Source organism: Rhododendron vialii, chromosome 11a (assembly GCF_030253575.1).
Source record: "Rhododendron vialii isolate Sample 1 chromosome 11a, ASM3025357v1".
Classification (NCBI taxonomy): Eukaryota; Viridiplantae; Streptophyta; class Magnoliopsida; order Ericales; family Ericaceae; genus Rhododendron; species Rhododendron vialii.
The window spans coordinates 37,544,713-37,563,458 of record NC_080567.1 but is presented as its reverse complement, the minus strand read 5'-3'; the positions used below and the strand labels follow the sequence as shown (position 1 = coordinate 37,563,458).

The window sequence follows — 18,746 nt, the reverse complement described above, 5'->3', positions numbered from 1 at the left end:
GTGTTATTGTTAACTATTTGTTAGATATGCAAGTTGTAAAATTCTGACTTTTTAAATTCTAGTCACGTGGTTTGAATAGGAACTCGACACTTTAATTTAATTCTGATAGTGGATTAGGCTTCGCAAAGTACATCGTGATTCGAATAAATGTGAGAATTCTGATTTAATTTTGTAAATATTATAGGACAACTGGGTTACATTTGATACACTTTACGAATTACGCGATATTAGAATCTTTCCTTTATAATCGGACGCTGCCACGATAATCCACATAAACTCCTTTTGACAAACTCCAAGGGTTCAAGTTTTGGTGTATGTTCATAGCCTTTTTAAGCTTCGTATACAATTTTGCTACTTTTCAGTTTTTGGATTGAGGTTTACACAAAGAAACTTGAAGGCGAATCATAAATTGGAAAGTCGGGATTCATTGAACTATTGGGTGTTTTTTTATTTCAATTGGTGTGTGTTTTTCCCTCCCTTGAACAAAATGGATTTCTGTTTACTGAATTGCATTTTGCATTTATGCTATTGAACTATTCTGTCATTTTCATTTATGGCAATGATGTGGTATATAATTTTGGGTTATGAAACTATTGTAGGTTTTTGCTCCTTCCTTTTGGACCTCATTGTCCATTCACATGATTGCTAACACGTTTTTATCATCTGTTGCATGCAGCTTGTGTTAGCTTTTTCCTTGTGACATGTGTCCATATGAAAGAAAGTTCTGGAGCAATCTCTTATATGATTTTGCTGATTTTAGGCACCTTTCTAATTTGAAGTTAATCACCTGTACAGATATCCTTTTCATGAGATGAAGAGCAAACAAGAAAAGAAAATAAAAAGGTGCGTGGATTTGAAGAGTTCATATAATCTTTGACTTGACTTATCGGATAGTGGTCTCTCTATTCTGTAAAAACCATATCATGGTTATCTCCATTCCATAAACCATTATGGTCAGTGGAGTCTATGCGATGTTACAGTGTATTAAGGTGAGATTAAGTTCTTTGAATATTTTATTTGCTGGTGAAGATATGTTCTGTTTGTCGACTTTTTGTTTCCTGTTGTTTTCCCTATTATCATAATCATTTAGTATGTTTACAATTATCACTATGCATGGGGAACATCACTATGCATGGGGAACACTGGTTCAGTAACCACTAGACATGCTAACTTATGGGGGTCAAATGTGACGATAGCCACTTTGTGCTTTATTTTTTTTTTCTTCTTTTAAAGATTCTCGCAAAAGCTTATTGTGGCTTTTTTAAGCTTTAGATTGAATGCGACTGCAGATTGGAAATTCACTGATAATACATATTTTTCGTGTCTCTGTTTTTTGACTTAGAATAAGGATACAACAGAATCCAGATCTCATGCTCTTAGTAATTCTTCATGTAATTGGGGGTGTAATTGCGGGTACGGTGGCGCTGATCGTTATGATGGACATAGTGGTTCATCCTATTGTTCTCGTATATGGAGAAATTGCAAATTGAACATTGGTTCATTCATGCCTTTTTGAGGCCAGTCAAATACCACAAGTATTAATATCTTTGGAATTGGTTTCAACTTTCAACATCTTACAAGATACACAGTTTTCCTCTTGAGCTTCACCAACATATGGGTAGGCTTTGGCATTCTAAAGCCTACAAATGCTTGGATTATTGTGTATGGTATTGTTCCTATCTCTGGGGCAATGATATTGTCTACAACCATATTAAAACTTTGGAACAAATTCACACGACATGGAAATATGAATGGAGCAAATGAAGAGTAGATCATTCAACTTTCCTATAGGTTTTTTTTTTTTTTTTTTTTTCCCCTCGGGACTTTCCGATAGGTAGTTTGGCAATGTTTATGCTAAATATAAGTTTACATAATTTAAAATTAGTTCTTCTAAGGTGAATTTCTACTGTTTGGTTTGGAAGACATGGTCTTGTGTAGGTTTATGTGATAGGTGTTTTGTTGTCTATATTATTTGAGAATGGAAGATCTGATATACAAGTATTGATTAAGCAAGGGAATAAAGAATGATTGGTTGACGGGGCAAAGAAGACCATGGCCGCCAACATAGATACCCACACTGTTGTATGGTCAGGGAAATTCAAGTGGAAACGCTTTCTCGATTAACCTACTGTTTGCATATTGTGGAATGTAAGTCCAACGTGAGTTAATAAGCTTCACTCACAAATTGAGAGAGAGAGAGAGAGAGCTTTATCTGTGTTTCATATGCTACAGAAATGCGTCAACGTGCCAGGGGAAAAAATAGTGGAAGAGGAGAAAGTGGATACACCTCTCATACCAAGATTTAACCGAGAAAGACCCATTCTGGCTATCCCATCTCCTTTATTTGGGTCTTTTCCATTCAAAGATGCAAGAAAGCGGACACAATAACAACGTAAAACGACAAAATACCACGTGCTACGCACGTGCACTACCACTAGTTATATGAAAAATCCTAGCTTGCCTAGGAATATAAATATTTGTTATGTTTTAATCTCAATCAACGATTCACCAAGCGATAAACAAAATCAATCTCACAAATGGAAAACAAACAAATAACGAACACCAAGATATACGTGGAAAACCTAAAATGGGAAAAAACCACGGGAAAGAATCAAACACTACTAAACACGAAGTTTCAAGAACTCTTACGATAAGTTTGAACTTCACAAACCTAAACCTAGACGCTCTTGCCGAATCCACGTACACTTCTCTGAATGCTTGACCGCCGCTGCCTTGAATCCACAAGCCTTCCGTTTGCCTCTCGGAAATCCACCAAAGGACTTGAACTTGCCTAGGAATCCTCCTTAGGGCTTTTCTCAAATAAGTTGAAGAAGATGTTGAAACCTCTTGAAGATGTCTTGTACACTCAATGATCCATCGATCCCATTGTACTCCAAGATTCAAAAGAAAAAAACCATCTTGATTATTTGAACTTCAAACCCGCATCTGCTTTTCTGCCGCTCCGTTCTCTCGTTATTTTATCTTTAAAGCATATGGTCTTTTTGCCTCAATTTTTCCGTGACCTAGTTGCCAACTAAAGGATGCTATTTATAATAGCCAATTAGTGTCGAGCCCTAGAAGCCAATAATTTAGACAGGAGTCCTCGATTGATCTCCGATTGATACCCTGATCAATCCGGTCCAAATTAGCTCGATTCATTCACTCTCAATTACACAATATTAATTGATTTCCTTCCACTTTCTAAATAGACACTTTAAAAAAAATAAAAATAAATTACAACTCGATAAATAGGGATACAAATAAATGTGTTTTATCTTGGAAATTGCCAACACAGAGAGACCGTGGCCCGTGATCCTAACATTATAGGTTTTTGTTTCATAGGTTTTTACATTGGTATTGAGATTATACATGATGAACAGTGCTGGGTTTGAAGGTGACTCCCTAAATAGGAATATGTTTGGCGTCCTGCCGGAGCGGACTGTGGATTTACATTTCTTGAGTATAACCTTACTATGGTAAATCGTCGGACAATCCTTTTGGTGCCATATGGTAGGTAAGCTGTATTTGAGTTGATAGTATAAGTAGTATTTTGACTGGTTTATACCTTATAGAACATAGTTCACGAGGCTCATAACGAGAAGTAGAACAATGTATCCACAATTCGAGTTCCTAGAGGTAGCTTGAAGAAACAAACTTTGAATCGGTAAGAATGATCAAGACTCAAGACACTCTCTAACTAAAGACTCCGAGTGTTATTAATCATGGGGAATTTCTTATGGTAGTTGTTTACTGGTGACATTTTGTAGCTTTCATAGTTTCATGAATAAGGTTTGATTGAAGGTTAAATACTTTCCATCAACTCAGGATAGAAGATATAGGTATGGGAAAACCTGATTTTGTAATGAAGTCCCTTCAATCAAACTGATTTTATGGGAAAAACATTTTTAATGATGTTATTGTTTCATATTCTTTTTTTTTTATGGATATTTTTGAAAGAAAAGAATGAAAAATTGGAACACTTGTTGCTTTCATATAGAGGAAACTGTTTTCGAAATTTTGGAACATATTCTTTGTTTCATGAAAAGTGTGTAGTTTTCAAAAGGTTTTTCAAAGACAGTTTTCAGAAACTACTAGCCAAACCTATTTTCATTCCACAGTCAGGTTCTGACCTACTGGTTTTATTTTTTTTTCAGGTTGAAAAACTTTTCTCCCTGAAAAGCAACAGAACCAATGTGGAGGTTCGGATGGTGAACCTGCATTTGTATGTCCCTTAATGGCTCAGCGTGCAATATATTAGACCTAACCAACACGTCTGAGTTCAGAGCAGATGCCAATCTATCTTCGGCTAGAGGAAAGAAACATGACGATTGTATGCACTGGTGCTTACCTGGTGTTGCAGATACTTGGAATGACTTGTTTATCGCTCATCTAAGCAACATAAAGGTGCCGAGTGGAGTTGAGAGGTAACTGCATGTTCCATTCTTACCGCAAGTATTCATTTGTTGTTGGGAAAACTGTATATTTTACATAGCCATTGTGTTGTTTAAACCGATAATGGTTGCAAAAGATTTTAGTTATGGCTGAGGTCGACTCATGAGTATTTGGTACCGAAATGGTGTAGCCAACCCAATTGATTTGGAATGAAGGTTTGGTTTGGTTTTGTTTTGTTTAAATATACAAAGCATGTATAGGATACGAGATTCAATACAGATAGAAAGATACATAAATTTGTTGATGTTCCAGAAGGAACATGGCCCAATCTTTTAGTTTCCATGATACCCTCATCTTTGACATGGGACACTGGTAATACTGTCTCTCAGTCATTATGTACAATCTATCGCTGAATTGAAACGTTGGGTGCATTATCTTTTCCTCTATTAAGAAACTCGAGTTCTGCGGCTTCTGGATACATGGTAAAGAGTTCCCTTCTGTATAGTCAAAGTTGGGAAGTATAAATCTACCCCTTGTGTTATCCCGGATCCAATATGAGTTTCGGTGTACACCAAATGAAATGAGCTATAAAAAAGTCATTCAATTCCAAGTATTCGTAACTCCCGGTAAGCTCCAATGCATACAATCATGTTTCTCTCCACCACCCGTAGATGGATGGGCATCTGCTCTGAACTCAGACATGTGGGTTATGTCCAATAAAATGAGCGCAAAAAAAGACTATTACATGGGAACATATGTAGTAACATAGAATGTCATTCCTTGAGAAGAAAAGGGAAATTGTGGGGGAAAAACACGGAAGAAATGAAAATTACTTTAGGAAACATATACTTCTACCTTCCCAATTTAAATGTTCCTTACGAGAATTCGTGCATTTTCGAACTCCGAAAAAAAAATTTATTTGTTTACACCAAATTAAAAGAATACTTTAATTTGATGTCAATAATAATAAAACAATATATGGAAATTGCAATTTTATGCGGCCAAGTGAAATTTTAAGTGACCAATTGCAATTTTAAGCGGCCAAGAGCAGTTTGAAGTGGTCCAGTGCAATTTTAAGTGGCCAAGAGCAGTTTCAAGCGGCCAAGTGCAATTTTACGCGGCCAAGTGCAGTTTAAAGCGGCCAAGAGCAGTTTTAAGCGGCCAAGAACAGTTTTAAGCAGCCAAGTGCAATTTTAAGCGGCCAAGAGCAATTTTCAGAGGCCAAGTGCAATTTTTAGCGGCGAATAATAAATTACCGCGGCCGGGAAGAAAAGATCATAAACGGCGATCACAATCATGGTTTTTTTTTTTTTTGAAATTGTCAATAACATACCAGAGCCCGAAGGCAGTACAAATTCCATCAAATGATACAAGAATGAACCAAAACTACCACTACTTCGACACAGGCACCCCCTGTAGAAGCAAGACCGAGGAAACACCTAGATTATGAACCAATCTAGGTCCAGGTAGTAGAGAAACCCAAACGGTTCCCCAGCTCAAACCCGAAAAAGCACATAAGAAATCTGGAAGGCTTCCTGGTCGAGATACCAGCACCCGCTGTACCAACGAACGACGCAACTGCGGCTACTGAGAACCACCACCGCGAAACCCAACAAAGAACAACGAAACCAAACCTCCAAACCATGGAGACTTATTCTCCTACCACCAACACCCATCGGATCTAGGGAAACCAGACCGATACTAACCCGGACTGGAAGATCCAGCCGGACAAACCGGCAGAAGAAAAAGGACAAGAAAGAAACAGGGAAAAAAAAAACTTAAACCCTAACCCCAACACACCATTATTACCTCTCCGATAGTCATTTGTCGCCGGATTTGGGAAGACAAGGAGGAGACATGATGATTCCAGCCCACAGGTCGCCAGCGCAGGTCGGAGAACCCAAAGCTTGGTCACCATGAACTCAGCATCTCTTGCTCTCAAACCGTGAAAAGATACACCTTCGGGGAGGAGAGAAAGGAGAGGAAGGGGGAGGGAGAGGAGGAAAGAGGGAGGGGGGAAGGAGGGAGGAGGTGGCCCCCATCCCCTAGATCTGGAAACGATTATGGGGGTTGTTTAGAGAGAGAAAGTAGAAAGAAGGAGGAGCAGAAAGTCGTGGTCAAATAAAGCTATCCATTTAAACAATCGGGTTTGACAAACATGCTTTCCTCATAAAGTTGGACTACGAGCAATTTCTCGCGGCCAAGAGCAATTTTTAAGCAACCACATGCATTTTAAGCATCCCAGAGCAGTTTTGAACGCCAAATGCAATTTTAAGCAGCCAAGAGCAATTTTCAGCAGCCAATTGCAATTGTAAGTAGACAAGGGTAATTTACCGCAGCCAGGGAATAAAAGATCGTGGCTAGTGGATTAGAATGCGTGGTTGACAAACACGCTTTCATCATAAACTAAGTAAGTAAAAAAATGCGTTCAGTTCAGCATCCACCGTCGTCCTCCCATGGCACTGATAGAGACTCAAAACACAACCACTCTCTCTCTCTCTCTAAAACCACCCAGACTTCAACCCCGCAGAATACTCCGAATCGATAAAGGAGATCTACAAGGGTTGGAATTGAATTGGGACTAACAAATTCGACTCTATTGATATCGTTAAGCGGTGGTGGAAGGAAGCCCCGTCACTGTGGTCTCCCGCGGTTTGATCCTCTTCGGTTTCTCAAAAGCTTCAGAGACACTACTATCGGTACTCTCTCTCTCTCTACCTACTTTTTAACAGTTATATGATAACTTCATTGAAGGCTGAGCTTTGTTTGTTTAGCGAGAGAATATAGCAGGAAATTGAGGGAAAAAATGCTTATTTTGCATGTGTTAGTGTGGTTTGACACTGGTAATACTATCTCTTGGTCATTATGTACAATCTATTGCTGAATTGAATCGTTGGGTGCATTATCTTTTCCTCTATTATGAAACTCGAGTTCTGCGGCTTCTGGATACATGGTAAAGAGTGCCCTTCCGGATAGTCAAAGTAGCGAAGTAAAAATCTACCCCTTATGTTATCCCGGATCCAATAGGAGTTTAGGTGTACACCAAATTAAATGAGCTATAAAAAAGTCATTCCAAGTATCTGTAACGCCCGGTAATTAGCTCCAATGCATACAATCATGTTTCTCTCCACCAGCCATAGATGGATGGGCATTTGCTCTGAACTCAGACAAGTGGGTTATGTCCAATAAAATGAGTGCAAAAAAAGACTATTACATGGGGACGGAGGTAGTAACATAAAATGTCATTCCTTGAGAAGAAAAGAGAAATTGTGGGAGAAAAACACGGAAGAAATGAAAAATTACTTTAGGAAACATATACTTCTACCTTCCCAATTTAAATGTCCCTTACGAGAATTCGTGCATTTTCAAATTCCGAAAAAAAAAAATTAATTGGTTACACCAAATTAAATGAATACTTTAATTTGATGTCAAAAATAAAAAAAACAATATATAGAAATTGCAAATTTTAAGCGGCCAAGAGCAGTTTTAAGCGGCCAAGTACAATTCTAAGCGGCCAAGAGCAGTTTGGAGAGGCCAATTGCAGTTTGGAGTGGCCAAGAGCAGTTTTAAGCGGCCAAGTGTAGTTTGAAGCGGAAAAGTGCAATTTCAAGCGGCCAAGAGTAGTTTTAAGCGGCCAAGTGCAATTTTAAGCGGCCAAGTGCAGTTTTCAGCGTCCAAGTGGAATTTTACGCGGCCATTAGTAATTTGCCGCGGCCAGGGAAGAAAAGATCATGAACTGGGATCACAATCGTGGTTGACATACACGCTTTCCTGATAAAATTGGACTACGAGCAATTTCTCGCGGCCAAGAGCAATATTTAGTGGCCACGTCCATTTTAAGCGTCCAAGAGCAGTTTTCAACGCCAAGTGCAATTTAAAGCGGCCAAGAGCAATTTTCATTGGCCAAGTGCAATTTTAAGCTGCCAAAGGTAATTTGCCGCGTCCAGGGAATGAAAGATCATGGCCAGTGGATTAGAATGCGTGGTTGACAAACACACTTTCATCATAAAGTAAGTAAAAAAACCCGCTCAGTTCAGCATCCACCGTTGTCCTCCCATGGCACTGAGAATGACTCAAAACACAACCAATCTCTCTCTCTCCCTCTAAAACAACCTAGACTTCAACCCCACAGAATACTCCGAACCGATCAATGAGATCTACAAGGGCTGGAATTGAATTGGGACTAACAAATTCAACGCTTTTGATATTGTTAAGCGGTGGTGGAAGGAAGCCCCGTCACTATGGTCTCCCGTGGTTCGATCCTCTTCGGTTTCTCAAAAGTTTAATTTCAAAGACACTACTATCGGTACTCTCTCTCTCTCTCTCTCTCTCTCTCTCTCTCTCTCTCTCTCTCTACTTACTTTTTGACAGTTACTTGATAACTTCGGTGAAGGCTGAGCTTTGTTTGTTTAGCGAGAGAATATAGCAGGAAAATGGAAAAAAATGCTTATTTTTAATGTGTTAGTGTGGTTTGAACATTACTTTGGTAGATTGGCCAATGGAGTAGTTAAGAACAGCGAAATGGCTATGGCCAATGGTAACAATTAAGAGAAGGGGCTGGGTAGAAATTGACTCTAGCGGCTTTAGTTTGAATGGGACACGATCCGGTAGTTAGGAAAAGCGATATGGTTACCATAGCGGGTAACACTAACCTCTAAGGAGGGGAGGGCTAGAAGTTCAATTTTTTGGCAACTTGGCACCCAAGTGGGGAATGGAATGGTGATGACATCAACCGTGGTGTCAAGTAAGACCAAGAGCAGAAATTGTAGACGCTCTGGGAAGATCATGCATGAAGAGCATTCAATGCTCTTGGAAGTTTTCTTCAGTCCGTCGCTATAGGTCTAAGAATGGAGAGAGCAAAGTAATGTGAGGGCTCTTCCTTTGGGAGGGAGCCGAGCTCCTCTAGTAAGGCTTTGGCGCTTTGGCAGGAGAGCGTGCGTTGAGAGTGATACACTGAGAAGTTGAGTGATTGGTACCCCCATGTAGCATTTTTGTATTTCTCATATGGTGAAACACTCCTCTCCTCTCGTGGAAGTATCTGTTCTTTGGAGAACCACGTAAATTTTTTGTGTTCTGTGTGATTGGGGTTGCATATGAGCTTTTGGGCAAATTTGGGGCACAACCCTTTTGATGTGTTAGGTCCAAAGGATCTAGGATATTTTGAATATCAAGGAACTGGATGCACTCAATGGAGAAAACTAATTATGTAGTCGACCCAATTGATTGGGAATTAAGGTTTGGTGTGGTTTGGTATAATTTAAATATACGATGCACAGATAAGATACGAGATTCAATACGGATAGAAAGACACATAAATTTGTCAAATGTTTGAATTTACTACAAAAACTTAGGTATCTTGAGAAAAGGTTGTAATCTTTGAATGTAAGATATATATCAATCTAATATGACTAAACCTTTTAAATTCAGTTGGGCATATAATAGCTTGATTTGAGATCAGCAGGAATAGTTGTCAATGAACAAATAAATGACACAACAAAGAGATGTGTCAGTCGAGAAAATCCAAAATGGATTGTGCGACATTGACTCCCAATATTTTCTTCTCAAAGTTGGCAAAATACTGCATTCTAATGTTATATAATCAATGCCTCAATTTTCAATTTGTAGAAGTTTAGCTATGCTAACTGAATCTGATATTCAGAGGGAAAACATAATCGGATTTCGGACGAAAAAACATGAACGCTGGAATGCAATACCATTCCGATTGAAGTATATGTACGTGCTTCACAGGTTTGATTTTTTGGTCTTTCATTGACGGCTAAACATAGAACTTGTCTCAGAACAGTCATCACACCCTGTTGATCATATAGCTTACTCTCCAAAGCTGGCATTTTTGTAGATTTCCATAGCATGCTGGTCAAATTAGCTTTCTCTATTTATATGATTTGATGTAGGATGAAATTTGAATTTGTCGTATCTTTTAGAATTAAAACAGTGGATAATATGATGCTTAATCTTGATGGATAATATGATGCTTAATCTTGATTCTTATATTTTCTTAGCAACCGGCAGTTTAAAATGGGCGGGTACGTATTAACTCATTACATGGTCTGATTTCACGATTCCTATGTACCTTGGTCTTTCCTTTGTTCTTCTTTTTATTATAGGTTTTTGTTTCATAGGTTTGAACACTAGTATTGAGTTTATACATGATTAACAGTGCTGGGTTTGAAGTTGATAGGAATATGTTTGGCGTCCTGTCGGAGCGGACTGTGGATTTACATTTCTTGAGTATAACCTTACTATGGTATATCGTCCGACAATTCTTTTGGTGCCATATGGTAGGTAAGCATTATTTGAGCTGATAGTGTATGTAGTATCTTGACTGGTTTATACCTTATAGAACATAGTTCGCGAGGTTCATAACGAGAAGTAGAACAATGTATCCACAATTCGAGTTCCTAGAGGTAGCTTGAAGAAACAAACTTTGAATTGGTAAGAATCAAGACTCAAGACACTCTCTAACTAAAGACTCTGAGTGTTATTAATCATGTGGAATTTCTTATGGTAGGTTTTTACTGGTGACATTTTGTAGCTTTCATAGTTTCATGAATAAGGTTTGATTGAAGGTTAAATACTTTCCATCAACTCAGGATAGAAGATATAGATATGGGAAAAACTGATTTTGTAATGAAGTCCCTTCAATCAAACTGATTTTATGGGAAAAACATTTTTAATGATGTTATTGTTTCATTTTCTTCTTTTCTTATGGTTATTTCGGAAAGGAAAGAATGAAAAATTGGAACGCTCGTTGCTCTCATATAGCGGAGACTGTTTTTGAAAATTTGGAACTTATTCTTTGTTTTATGAAAACTGAAAAGTGTGTAGTTTTCAAAATGTTTTTCAAAGACAGTTTTCAAAAATAGCTAGCGAAACCTATTTTCATTCCACGGTCAAGTTCTGACCTACTTTTTTTTTTTTTCAGGTTGAAAAACTTTTCTTCCTGAAATGCAACAGAATCAATGTGGATGTTCGGATGGTGAACCTGCATTTGTACATGTCCCTTAATGGCTCTGCATGCAATATATTAGACCTAACCCACACGGCTGAGTTCAAAGCAGATGCCAATATATTAGACCTAACCCACACGTCTGAGTTCAAAGCAGATGCCAATCCATCTTCGACTGGTGGAAAGAAATATGACAATTGTATGCATTGGTGCTTACTGGGTATCACGGATACCTGGAATGACTTGTTTATAAGCAACATCAAGGAGTGGAGCTGAGAGGTAACCGTTCCATTCTTACTGCAAGGCGCAAGGGTTCATTTGTTGTTGGGAAAATTGTATATTTTAAGCAGTCATTGTGTTGTTTGAACCAATAATGGTTGCAGTAGGTTCTAGTTGTGGCTGAGGTTGATTCATGAGTATTTTGTACCCAAAAGGCTATGTACAAGCTGACAATCGGCTTCACTAACAGTACTGCATAGAAATAACGAATGATTGAATCTAAGAACATATGAATCTTGACTAATTTGTCAGGGCATTTCAAGGTTTACATGGTCATAAGCTTTACAGATCTTGTAAGTGGGAAGGGAGAAACAATTTGGAGCTCGAAGTTCTAGTGGAAGACATTTCCATCTGTTGGTCACAGAGAAATATCGTTCCTCTCCTATATGTTACTTAACACATCACCCAGATAACGTGTTAAATATAGTACCATCCAGATTAAGCATTCTTCAGGCGACAGTCCAAAATTCGATGTTTTGATTATTCCATCTAGTAGAAGATCTGTAATTTGACAACCCATGCTTTGATTAACTCGTATCTTTCAGTCCTTGTTACTCTGCTCTTCTTCTATCATAAATCCTGACCGTCATGTAATTGACCATAGCCAGAGGTGTGACGGTCCAGGCAAAAAGATAATCAGTCTACTGATCATCGTCGCGTATGAGGAAAAGTTGATCTGAAAATTCTATTTTATCTCTAGGAATATTATTAGCTAGTACTCACTTTGATTACTAAGTGATCACATGAGCATGCTTAAGGTTTAGATGATTTGAGCAATTCTGAAAATCATATTCAGCTAGTTAAAGCGGACCCGATTGTTCACACCCGAAAGTGAATTAATCAATTCACCAGCTAATTAACGTAATCCCAGTCAATTTCGACATCATAAATTTGCTAAGATGAACCAGAAGCCCAACCAGCCCTTAGCCAGGTTAGTTAATTATTATGTGTGTTTCAAGTCTATCTGTAGTTTTCCATGGAAGACTTGTTTCACTAAAATATGGTTGACCATGACAACGATGGCAGGCAGGCAACGATGTAGAAATTGAATCGCAATGATGAAAGACTTGACCCGGGGCAAGCCTTTCTTGAGAGGAGAGGAGTGCTTATTTCGTGTCCCGCTGGCCTTGCGTTGCTCCGACTTATGCATTACACATTTACACTTGCACCATGCACTTTGTGGCAGGTACTACAAAAATGTGTCATATATTCTAATATATAAAGGAAGAAGCACTTTTGGTGTGTTTTACAAATGTGTCATATATTCTAATATATAAAGAGAGAAACACTTTTGGTGTGTTTTGAAGCTGTGTCACAAAAGTGTTTTTAACAATTGCCCCTCGCGCAAAAATCTTTTTTACAACAATTTTTACAGGAGTGATTTTGGTACTCTCCAAATTGATAACCACACTGCCAAAGGAGAGTGTCAAAATCAATTTCTTATAGGGATTAATTTTGGCGCTTATGGAATTGATTTTGGCAAATTGATAACCACACTCCCTAGGAGCTTTTAGGTGCCTCCGCTCTCCCGCCCCTGCTTCGTGCTACTAAGGCTTAGACATACCCGTACCCGAGTCTATGTGACATGGTTTCTCACAGATTTACTTTGTTCGTATGCTGTACAGGTGGTCAGCCAACAGTAATGGTGATGTGCTGAAGTCTTTTGGGTATAAAGAGGGTTACAGAGTTGATGTTAATATTCCAGAAGGAAAATGGGCACAAGCTATTAGTATCCAAGATATCCTCATCTTCAACACGGGACACTATCACGTTGGTAATGCGATCTTTTGGTCATTATGTACAATCTATTGCTGAATTGAAATGTATATTCACCAAGTGGATTGGGCATAGGAGAATGAAGAACTTCCACTCGTAAGTAGTTAGGGATAGGTACGGGGGCAATCAGCCCCTTGTGGATTCTTGCTTTATCTTTTCCTCTATAATAAGAAACTCGAGTGCTGAGGCTTATATATACGTGGTAAAGAATGCCCTTATGGATGGTTGATGCAGATGCCATAGCGGAGTAGTACCCCTGCAAGCATGATTTCTACTAGCCGGTTTTTTTGTAAATACCTTACCGGGGGATCGGGCTTTGGGCCCACTTGGGTTCAATCCGAAACGGTCAAGACTCGTGGCCTTTGGCCATGTGCTGTGTGTTTTTTAGCCGTTTACGGTCCCGAAAGCCCAAATTTGCCGTTTAAGGAAAGATTTGATTTGCTTATAACTTAGGCAAGGAGAATCCGAATTAAGCCGTTCTTTTGGGAGATATTTTCCAGTTTTCTATTATTCTGAATTTTTCCGTTTTTTGGCAATTTTCTTCATTAATTGATTCCGTTTCCAGTATGGGGCGAATCAATTAGGGTTAGGGTTTTCTCTACTATTTAATAAGTTGTAAGCCTTCTGGGCAAGAGAGTTATTGATTATTATTGAAATTAAAAGAGTCTAGAGAGCGTTATCTCTAACTTTATAGTTTGTGTTCATCTTTGTTGCGCTTTTATTCCGCAGTTCATAAGGCGCCCTGCATCAATAGTCTAAGCTGGGAAGTACGAATCTACCCCTTTGTGGAAGTCCTCTCTCAGTTTGATTTCACATCCTTCTGGTTGTGCAGTCATTGTGGTGTAACTGCCAAAGTTACTGGACGTTTCTTGTTTTTTTTTTTACCATAACCACTGAACGAGTGACACCTAGTGAGAAGCTACCACACACGAGAGAGGTAGGAGCTTTTTTACACTTATTGTTTCGTAGTTCAACGATTTTAAATCGTACACACTTGAATGTTCACTTGGTTTGGTTTATCAGTTTTTCATGTTGAAATATTGAGTTACTTATTTGCTTCTCAGTCGTTCTTGTTTTAGGTGGTGCGCTCCTTCGAAGTTTGACCTTGTAAAAACACCCTTTTTTTTTAAAAAAAAAAAGGGGTCTATCTGTGACGCCTCTAATGCCTGCTGCTGTTGGCCTCAATAGCGTTCTAATTAAAGTATATGGTATGACCCTTATGCTTTGTTTGGTTGGTGCTTTGAAAATTCTTTCTGAGATGTGCAAAATGCTCCATAGCAACAAATCAAAGTAGGCATGACAAGTAGTGCACATATATTTTAGTTTTTACTCAAAGTACGGAATGGTGGGAAATTCGATTTAGATTCCCATTATGCCTTTCTATTCCTGCCATCCAAACATATCTTTTGGGAATTAGAAATTAGACAAAGTAAATAAGCTAAGTTGGCCGAAAAAATTAATAGTAGTTAGTTATTCGAAATTCACAAAAATGACTATTACATGGGGACGGATGTAGTAACATAGAATGTCTTTCCTTGAGAAAAAAAGAGAAATTGTAGGGAAAAAGCACGGAAGAAATGAAAAATCACTTTAAGAAACATATACTTCTACCTTCCCAATTAAATGTCCCTTACGAGAATTCGTACATTTTCAAACTCCGAAAAAAAAAATTTATTTGTTTACACCAAATTAAATGAATACTTCAATTTGATGTCAAAAATAATAAAACAATATATAGAAATTGCAATTTTAAGCGGCCAAGAGCAGTTTGAAGTGGCCAATTGCAGTTTTAAGCGGCCAATAGCAGTTTTAAGCGGCCAAGTGCAATTTTAAGCGGCCAAGAGCAATTTTAAGCGACCAATTCCAATTTTAAGTGGCCAAGAGGAGTTTAAAGCGGCCAAGTGCAATTTTAAGAGGGCAAGAGTAGTTTTAAGTGACCAAATACAATTTTAAGCAGCCTAGTACAATTTATACGGCCAAGAGCAGTTTTGAGCGGCCAAATGCAATTTGAGGCGGCCAAAAGTAAATTACCGAGGCCAGGGAAGAAAAGATCATGAAACGGGGATCACAAGTGTGGTTGACAAACACGCTTTCCTCATACAATTGGACTACGACCAATTTCCAGCGGCCCAGAGTAATTTTTAGCGGCCACGTGCAATTTTAAGCGTCCAAGTGCAGTTTTCAACGCCAAGTGCAATTTTAAGCAGTCAAGAGCAATTTTCAGCGGCCGAGTGCAATTGTAAGCGGCCAAGAGTATTTTGCCGCGGCCAAGGAATGAAAAATAATGCCCAGTGGATTAGAATGCGTGGTCGACAAATACGCTTTCGTCATAAACTAAGTAAAAAATCATGTTCAGTTCAGCATCCACCATCGTCCTCTCCCATGGCACTGAGAGAGACTCAAAACACAACCACTCTCTCTCACTCTCTCTCTTTAGAACCACCTAGACTTCAACCCCGCAGAATACTTCAAACCGATGAAGGAGATCTACAAGGGCTGGAATTGCATTGGGACTAACAAATTTGACGCTTTTGATATCGTTAAGCGGTGGTGGACGGTAGCCCCGTCACTGTGGTCTCCCACGGTTCGATCTTCTTCGATTTCTCAAAAGCTTGAGAGACACTACTATCGGTACTCTCTCTCTCTCTCTCTATCTCTCTCCTCTCTACATACTTTTTGACAGTTACTTGATAGCTTCGGTGAAGGCTGAGCTTTGTTTGTTTAGCGAGAGAATATAGCAGTAAATTGAGGAAAAAAATGCTTATTTTGAATGTGTTAGTGTGTTTTGGACATTACTTTGGTAGATTGGCCATCGGAGTAGTTAAGAACAGCGAAATGGCTACGGCTGATGGTAACAATTAAGAGAAGCGGATGGGTAGAAATTCACTCTAGCGGCTTTAGTTTGAATGGGACACGATCCGGTAGTTAGCTAGGAAAAGCAATATGGTTACCTTAGCGGGTAACACTACACTCTAAGGAGGGGAGGGCTAGAAGTTCAATTTTTGTTGGCAACTTGGCACCCAAGTGGGGGATGGAATGGTGATGTCGTCAACCATGGCGTCAAGGAAGACCAAGAGCAGAAATTGTAGACACCCTGGGAAGATCATGCACGAAGAGCATTCGATCATGCACGAAGAGCATTCAATTCTCTTGGAAGTTTTCTTCATTCCGTCGCTAAAGGTCTATGTAATAACAGAGCGGAGAGAGCAGAGTAGTGTGAGGGCTCCTCCTCTGGGAGGGAGCCGAGCTCCTCCAGCAAGGCTTTGGCGCTCTGGCAGGAGAGTGTGCGTTGAGAGAGATACACTAAGAAGTTGAGTGATTGGTACCCCCCATGTAACATTTTTGTATTTCTCATTTGGTGAAACACTTCTCTCCTGCTGTGGATGTACCCGTTCTTTGGGGAACCATGTAAATTGCTTGTGTTCTGTGTGATTGGTGTGTGTGTATGAGCTTTTGGGCAAATTTGGGGCACAACCCTTTTGATGTGTTAGGTCCAAAGGATCTAGGTTTTTTTGAATATCAGGGAACTGGATGCGCTCAATGGAGAAAACAAATTATGTAGCCGACCCAAATGATGGGAATTAAGGTTTGGTTTGGTTTAAATATATGAAGCACGGATATGATATGGGATTCAATACCGATAGAAAGATACGTAAATTTGTCAAAAACATAGGTATCGTGAGAAAAAAGGTTAGAATCTTTGAATGTAAGATATCAATCTACTATGACTAAACCTTTTAATTTCAGTTGGGCACATAAAAGCTTCATTTGAGTGTCAGCGGGAATGGTTGTCAATGAACAAACAAATTAAATGACACGTGGAAGAAATGCGTCAATCGAGAAAATTCAAAAAGGATTGTGACATTTTACTCTCACTATTTTCTTCTAAAGAGGCAAAATACTGCATTATAATGCTACATAATCAATGCCTCAATTTCCATTTTGTAGAAGTTTATCTATGCGTACTGAATCTGATATTCAAAGGGCAAACATAATTTTCGGATTTCAATTGCAATTTTGAAGCGGCCAATAGCAGTATGAAGCGGCCAATTGCAATTTTAAGCGGCCAATAACAGTTTTAAGCGGCCAAGGGCTGTTTTAAGCGACCAAATGCAATTTTAAGCGGCCACGAGCAGTTTTAAGCGGTCAATTGCAATTATAAGCGGCCAAGAGCAGTTTGAACCAGCCAAGTGCAATTTTAAGCGCCGAGAGCAATTTTCAGAGGCCAAGGGCAATTTTAAGCGGCCAAGAGCAAATTTCCACGGCCATGTGCAATTTTAAGCGGCCAAGAGCAGTTTAAAGTGGCCAATTGCAATTTTAAGCGGCCAAGAGCAGTTTGAAGTGGCCAAGTGCAATTTTAAACAGCCAATAGCAGTATTAAGAGGCCAATTGTACTTTTAAGCTGCCAAGAGCAGTTTGAACCGGCCAAGAGCAATTTTAAGCGGCCAAGTACAATTAGTTTTAAGCGGCCAAAAGTAGTTTTTAGCGGCCAAATGCAATTTTAGGCTTCCAAAAGTAAATTGCGGCGGCCAACGAAGAAAAGATCACGAATCGGGGATCACAATCGTGGTTGACAAACACGCTTTCCTCATAAAATTGGACTACGAGCAAATTCTCGCGGCCAAGAGCAATTTTTGGCGGCCACGTGCAATTTTAAGCATCCAAGCACAGTTTTCAACGCCAAGTGCAATTTTAAGCGACCAAGAGCAATTTGCAGGGGCCAAGGGCAATTGTAAGCGGCCAAGAGTAATTTTCCGCGGCTAGAGAATAAAAGATCACGGCCAGTGGCTTAGAATGCGTGGTTGACTAACACGGTTTCGTCGTAAACTTAGTAAAAAAACGCGTTCAATTCAGCATCCACCGTCGTCCTCCCATGGCACTGAGAGAGACTCAAAACACAACCACTCTCTCTCTCTCTAAAACCACCTAGACTTCAACCCCGTAGAATACTCCGAACCGATCGAGGAGATTTACAAGGGTTGGAATTGCATTTGGACTAACAAATTCGACGCTTTTGATATCGTTAAGCGGTGGTGGAAGGAAGCCCCGTCACTATGGTCTCCCGCGGTTCAATCCTCTTCGGTTTCTCAAAATCTTCAGAGTCACTACTATCGGTACTCTCTCTCTCTCTCTCTCTCTCTCTCCCTACTTTTTGACAGTTACTTGATAACTTCGGTGAAGGCTGAGCTTTGTTTGTTTAGCGGGAGAATATAGCAGGAAATTGGGGGAAAAAATGCTTATTTTGAATGTGTTAGGTTGGTTTGGACATTACTTTGGTAGATTGGCCGATGGAGTAGTTAAGAACAGCGAAATGGCTACTGCCGATGGTAAC

General features: G+C 39.3%; 1 long non-coding RNA gene across 2 annotated transcripts; it reads left to right on the top strand.

The window, feature by feature from the left end:
- Nucleotides 1-6,782: 6,782 nt before the first annotated feature.
- LOC131307980 (uncharacterized) lies at nucleotides 6,783-14,542 on the top strand. Of its 2 annotated transcripts, XR_009194267.1 has the most exons (4): nucleotides 6,783-7,091; nucleotides 10,533-10,695; nucleotides 13,264-13,412; nucleotides 14,494-14,542. It is a non-coding gene; the product is annotated as an uncharacterized LOC131307980 (long non-coding RNA). The 2 variants fall into 2 exon arrangements; XR_009194266.1 differs by lacking the exon at nucleotides 10,533-10,695 and having other exon boundaries at nucleotides 6,794-7,091.
- Nucleotides 14,543-18,746: the final 4,204 nt, after the last annotated feature.